Below are 6,000 nucleotides of genomic sequence, written 5' to 3' on the forward strand. Positions count from 1 at the left end.
CATTAAAAATCCTAAAGATGCCACCAGAAAACTACTCAAGCTAATCAATGAATTTGGTAAAGTTGCAGGATACAAAATTAATGCACAGAAATCTCTTGCATTTTTATGCACTAACAATGAAAAATCAGAAAGACAAATTACAGAAACACTCCCATTTACCACTGCAACAAAAAGAATAAAATGCCTAGGAATAAACCTACCTAAGGAGGCAAAAGACCTGTATGCAGGAAACTGTAAGACACTGATGAAATAAATCAAAGGTGATGCAAACAGATGGGGAGATAGACCATGTTCTTGGATTGGAAGAATCAACTTTGTGAAAATGACTATACTATGCAAAGCAATCTACAGATTCAATGCAATCCCTATCAAATTACCAATGGCAATTTTCACAGAACTAGAACAAAAAATGTTTACAGTTTGCATGGAAACACAAAAGACCCTGCATAGCCAAAGCAATCTTGAGAAAGAAAAACAGAGCTGGAGGAATCAGGTTCCCTGACTTCACACTATACCAGAAAGCTACACTCACGCAAAAACAGAAATACAGGTCACTGGAACAGGACAGAAAGCCCAGAGATAAACCCAAGCACATATGGTCACCTTATCTTAGACAATAGAGTCAAGAATATACAATGGAGAAAAGACAGACTCTTCAATAAGTGGTGCTGGGAAAACTGGACAGCTACATGTCAAAGAATGTAATTAGAACACTTCCCAACACCATACAGAAAAAGAAACTCAAAATGGATTAAAGACCTAAATGTAAGGCCAGACATTATAAAACTCTTAGAGGAAAACATAGGCAAAACACTCTGTGACATAAATCACAGCAAGATCCTTTTTGACTCACCTCCTAGATTAATGGAAATAAAAACAAAAATAAATGGGACCTAATGAAACTTAAAACCTTTTCCACAGCAAAGGAAACCATAAACAAGACAAAAAGACAACCCTCAGAATGGGAGAAAATATTTGCAAATGAAGCAACAGACAAAGGATTGATCTCCAAAATATACAAGCAGCTTATGCAGCTCAATATCAAAAAAGAAACAAGCAACCCAATCCAAAAATGGGCAGAAGACCTAAATAGACATTTCTCCAAAGAAGACATACAGATGGCCAAGGGGCACATGAAAAGATGCTCAACATCACTAATTATTAGAGAAATGCAAATCAAATCCACAATGTGGTATCACCTCAAACTGGTTGGAATGGCCATCATCAAAAAATCTAGAAATAATAAAGGCTGGGGAGGGTGTGGAGAAAAGGGAACCCTCCTGCACTGTTGGTGCAAATGTACATTGATAGAGCCACTATGGAGAACACTATACAGTTTCCTTAAAAACTAAAAATAAAACTATCAGATGACCCAGCAATCCCACTACTGGGCATATGCCCTGGGAAAACCATAATTCAAAAAGATACATGTACCACAATGTTCATTGTAGCACTATTTACAATAGCCAGGACATGGGAGCAACCTAAATGCCCATCGACAGATGAATGGATAAAGAAGATGTGGAACATATATACAATGGAATATTACTCAGCCATAAAGTGGAACACAACTGAGTTCTTTGTAGAGAGGTGGATGGACCTAGAGTCTCATACAGAGTACAGTATGTCAGTGAAAAACAAATACTGTATGCTAACACATATATATGGAATCTACAAAAATGGTACTGATGAACCTAGTGACACGGCAGGAATAAAGACACAGAAGTAGAGAATAGACTTGAGGACACGGGGCGAGGGTGAGGGAAGGGGAGACTAGGACGCAGTGAGAGAGTAGCATTGACATATATGCACAGCCAATTGTAAAATAGATAGCTACTGGGAAGCTGCTGCATAGCACAGGGAGATGTGCTTGGTGCTTGGTGATGACCTAGAGGGGTGGGATAGGGAGGGTGGGAAGGAGGCTCAAGAGGGAGGGGATATGGGGATATATGTATAAATACAGCTGATTTACTTTGTTATTCAGCAGAAATGAACATAACATTGTAAAGCAATTATATTCCAATAAATATGTATTAAAACAGAAACAGAATGGAAAAGAAAAAAGAAGAAAAAAAAAGACACAGGCCCCTCATAGGAACTAGACAGAAGCCCCTCTTTTCACCACTTTCTTTTCTGCTATGGCTGAGGACAGAAGACCATCCCTAAACAAGAATCCCCCATAAATGTTCTAGGCTCATGTGCACTTTAGTGCTTTCTGTACTGGGAAATGTACAGGGAAATGTCACTGACCCAGGAGCCAGTTGTTCCTGGGTTAAAATCCCCAATCCTTTATTTATTAGCAGTGCATTCTTGTGCAAGTTATCAAACTTTTCCAACCTCCAGTTTTCTCATCTGTAAACTGGAGATAATACCTACTGTGTGGGGTCGCAGTGAAAAAATTAAAAACAAAGGCGGCCAGGGCCACCATTCACTGGATGTCCATAATTTAGTGGGCACTGTGGGAGGCAGCATAGTGTCGTGGCTTAGAGCGTGGATACCAATGTCAGAGAGTCTGGATTCAACTCTCAGCAATGCCTTTTGCTGACTGTGTGACTTTCAGGGAGCTCATTAACTTCCTGAAACCTCCTCTGTACAGTGGGGGTAATAATAGAATTTACCTCATTGGATAGTTACGAGGATTAAATGATATTTATGGGTTGCACATAGAAAGCATTATCTGAGTGTTTCATAATGTAAGCAAATCAAATCTTCCTACCAACACTCAGTGTCGTCAACTTAGAGATGAGAAAATTTAAGCTGTTAGAAGGCAAGTGCCTTCAAATTTGGGTCTAACTCCACTAAACCACAAAAATGCTTGGAAGAGTGTACTGATGTCTACCATTTATTTTGAAATGCATCAAAGGTGGATTGGTGGATGGATAGAAGAACAGATATGTGATAAAAATAAGTCCAGTAAAATGCTAATTGTAGGATCTAAGTGGGGGCATATGGGTGCTACCTGTAAAATTTGCTGTATGTGTAATATTTTTCATAATAAAATGTTGGGGCAATAAAACATCTACCTGGTAATGTTATTTCTCTGCCTAAATGCCTTGGTTTGCTCCCCAGCATTCCCACTTTATAATTTGACCTCTTGTATAATCAACATAGCTCTCACTGACCCACCCCCCCACCCCCCACCCCCGCGCCACCATGTGGAAGTGGCAGAGCACCAGGTAGAATGGATGATAATGGAGAGAGAAAGAGAGAGACAGCTCTGCGTTCGTACTTAGGGTGACCAAATTTTCCCAGTTTGCCCAGGACTGTTCTGGTTTTAAAACTGAGAGCCCTACATCCTGGAAAATCCCTCAGTCCTAGGCAAACTGGTATGGTTGGTCACCCTATTGCAACTTTGGGCCCAGCCATGCTGTGAGCCTTCCTTCTTTCTGGTAGTGCTAAGGGCAGCTGTCACCTATTGTTTCTAACCCATGTCATAGCATGCTCATGGGGCTCTGGGCAGACAGTTTCAGATCTGGCCCTGACCCACTTACTCTGCCATTTGAGCAGATCCTGCCCCCTGCTGGTGATGGGGTGTACCTGTTACAGAACTGCCCACCACATTGCTGTGCACACCCAGTGCAGTGGCAGTTATGCCTCTGCCTTTCTCCTCCATACATCACCTAAGTCCTAGCCTTCTGAGCTTGAAATTCCATAACCCTGACAACTCCAAGGCCTGAGACACTGCCCTTGATCTCTGCATCCTACTGCCAACCCTGACTCCAGACATTCTTCCACATCCTGTCCAAGTAACAGCATTGCCTACCAGGAGGAGTCTGGGTTCCATCCAGAAAGCAGAGGGGTTGCCTCCACAGCAGGCAGGTGGTTATATTCATCAAAAAGGAGCAAGGAAAAGATGTCCATACATTGCAGCACCTGGAAAAAGTGAAGAGTTGGCCTAGGGGTCCCCAAGAATACAAATGGCTGCTTATGGGCTCCCAAGAGAAAAGCCTACAGAGAAATGCACTCCTTTTGCCTAGTGCTACTCTGGCAGGGCACCATATCTCTTAAAAAGTATGATTTGCCAGGACCCTTGATGACTCTACTCTTGGCCTGATACCTTCTAATATATGTTCCTCTGTGACACATGCATTGGGGTGAAAACAGACCTGAAAAAGCCACAGTATAATAGCTTCTCTTTATTATGTGAGCATTGAACTGTGTGCTTCACAGAATGCTCACATTTAACCTTTGCAGGAGTCCTAAAATATATGTGCTATTATTATCCCCATTTTACAAAAATCTGAGGCACCAGGTAGTTAGGTTTCTTGCCCAAGGTCGTGCAATGAGTTGCAGAGCTGGGACTCAAACCTAAGAAATCAAACACCAAAACTCAAGTGCATAACCAGTCTCCCAAAGAGATCTGCTATCTGATTTTCAATGAAAGTGCTCCTGGACGCAATCACCATGAACTCTATAACTGACATGAGTGTCCTCCTAAAGCCACAGCAGGATTGGGTGATGATACAATGTAAAGTATTGTTCAGTGCTCTCTCCATCTCTGTCTTTCTAGCCTATCAATTACAACCCAGGAATAATCGGAGCCTAGCAAGAGAGTATGTCAGCTGTTACACTTCTTACTGACGGTAAGCTTAGATTCACCACTGCTGAATCTATGAGTATAAATGGCTGCTGTTCTCCATTCTACCCCAATGGTGGCATTTACTCCTGCTAACTATCCTACCCCTCAGCACACCACCAGCAGCCCTCAGCCACTTGCATGAGCAGCATAGCTTCAAAAAAGTCAGTGGGACCCATTGGAGTTTACAGAGGAATAATGTGAAGCCAACACTCATCCCTGAGCACCAGAGAAGACAATCTCCATACAGAGACCACCTTTATCATCCTTACCCCTGCAAAAATCTGGAAACAGTTACTAAGGAAACAAACCCCATGGCATTCTGTTTCTAGCTGCCAATGTCTATGAAGATTCATTTATCTGCTACTGCCTCTGCTCCACCTGGCCTGCCTAGAGCACATTCCCCATCTTCTAGCCCTGTGTCCAGCCCCAGCTAGTTGAGATGGAGAACGGGAGAGCAGAATGGAGGAAGTCTGAACTTCCACTAGCACCACAGTCAGCCCCAGTTTCTGGTGCACTAAAGGGTTAGGGGCCAGACAAAAGCTTGTGAAAAGCCACCTTCCATCTCAGGAACACCCATGGACCCATTAGATTCCTTCACCAATAAAGTGAAGTCCAGGGCCAACCCTTATCAGGGAATAGCATGTATGTCCTGGAGATAAGGGTACTCCATCTTTGCTCTGGCCATTTAAGCCAACTGGAGAAATGCACAAACTAGGTACCCCATGCCTTAAAAATGCCTCAAAGCTGTTTATGACAAGCCTCTGAGGCACCCCCTTGCTTGATCCTGACCTGCATTTGCTCCAGTTTCATCCTTTTGCGATGCACACTCTTGGCTCTTGACCTTGATTATACATCTGGTCCTCCTTGGGTCTTGGGGTTTGGGGTGATTGAGCAATGCTGGAACCACAGCTCATCCACTAGCATGCTATCTTGGGGCTTTATGCTCTGGTTGTGGCCTCTCTGAATACAACTTTGACCTCATCGGTAGACTTTTTAGACTAGCTGGTTCAGTCCTGGCCCTGTCTTATGAGGAAAATGGTAATGAGACACTTGCTCCATTCCCCTTCCCCTGCCCTGCCTCCCATCATGCTAAGCACTGCCCCAGCCAAACAGTAGTACAGCTCTGGCTGGAAATGCCCAATATCTCTCAAGCCTTCCCTTCTCCTCTCTGACTCTCTCTTTTGTGGCAATTAGTGGCAGGGGGGGATAGATGCTGGTAGACATTCATGTTGTTTCCTGCAGGTAACTCTAGAAGCCTTCTAAACTTGCTTTTTAATTTCCACCAAAGCATTCTGCAGGATAGGTCGTGATCAACCACAGCATGGGGAAGGTGTTGAGTGGGATGGGAGGACCTAAGGCTATGCTGCAATGCCAGCTGATGGGTGACTACTGGAAGATAAATGACGTTTCCTGATGTATCT

This window comes from Hippopotamus amphibius, chromosome X (genome assembly GCF_030028045.1).
Source record: "Hippopotamus amphibius kiboko isolate mHipAmp2 chromosome X, mHipAmp2.hap2, whole genome shotgun sequence".
Taxonomy (NCBI): Eukaryota; Metazoa; Chordata; class Mammalia; order Artiodactyla; family Hippopotamidae; genus Hippopotamus; species Hippopotamus amphibius.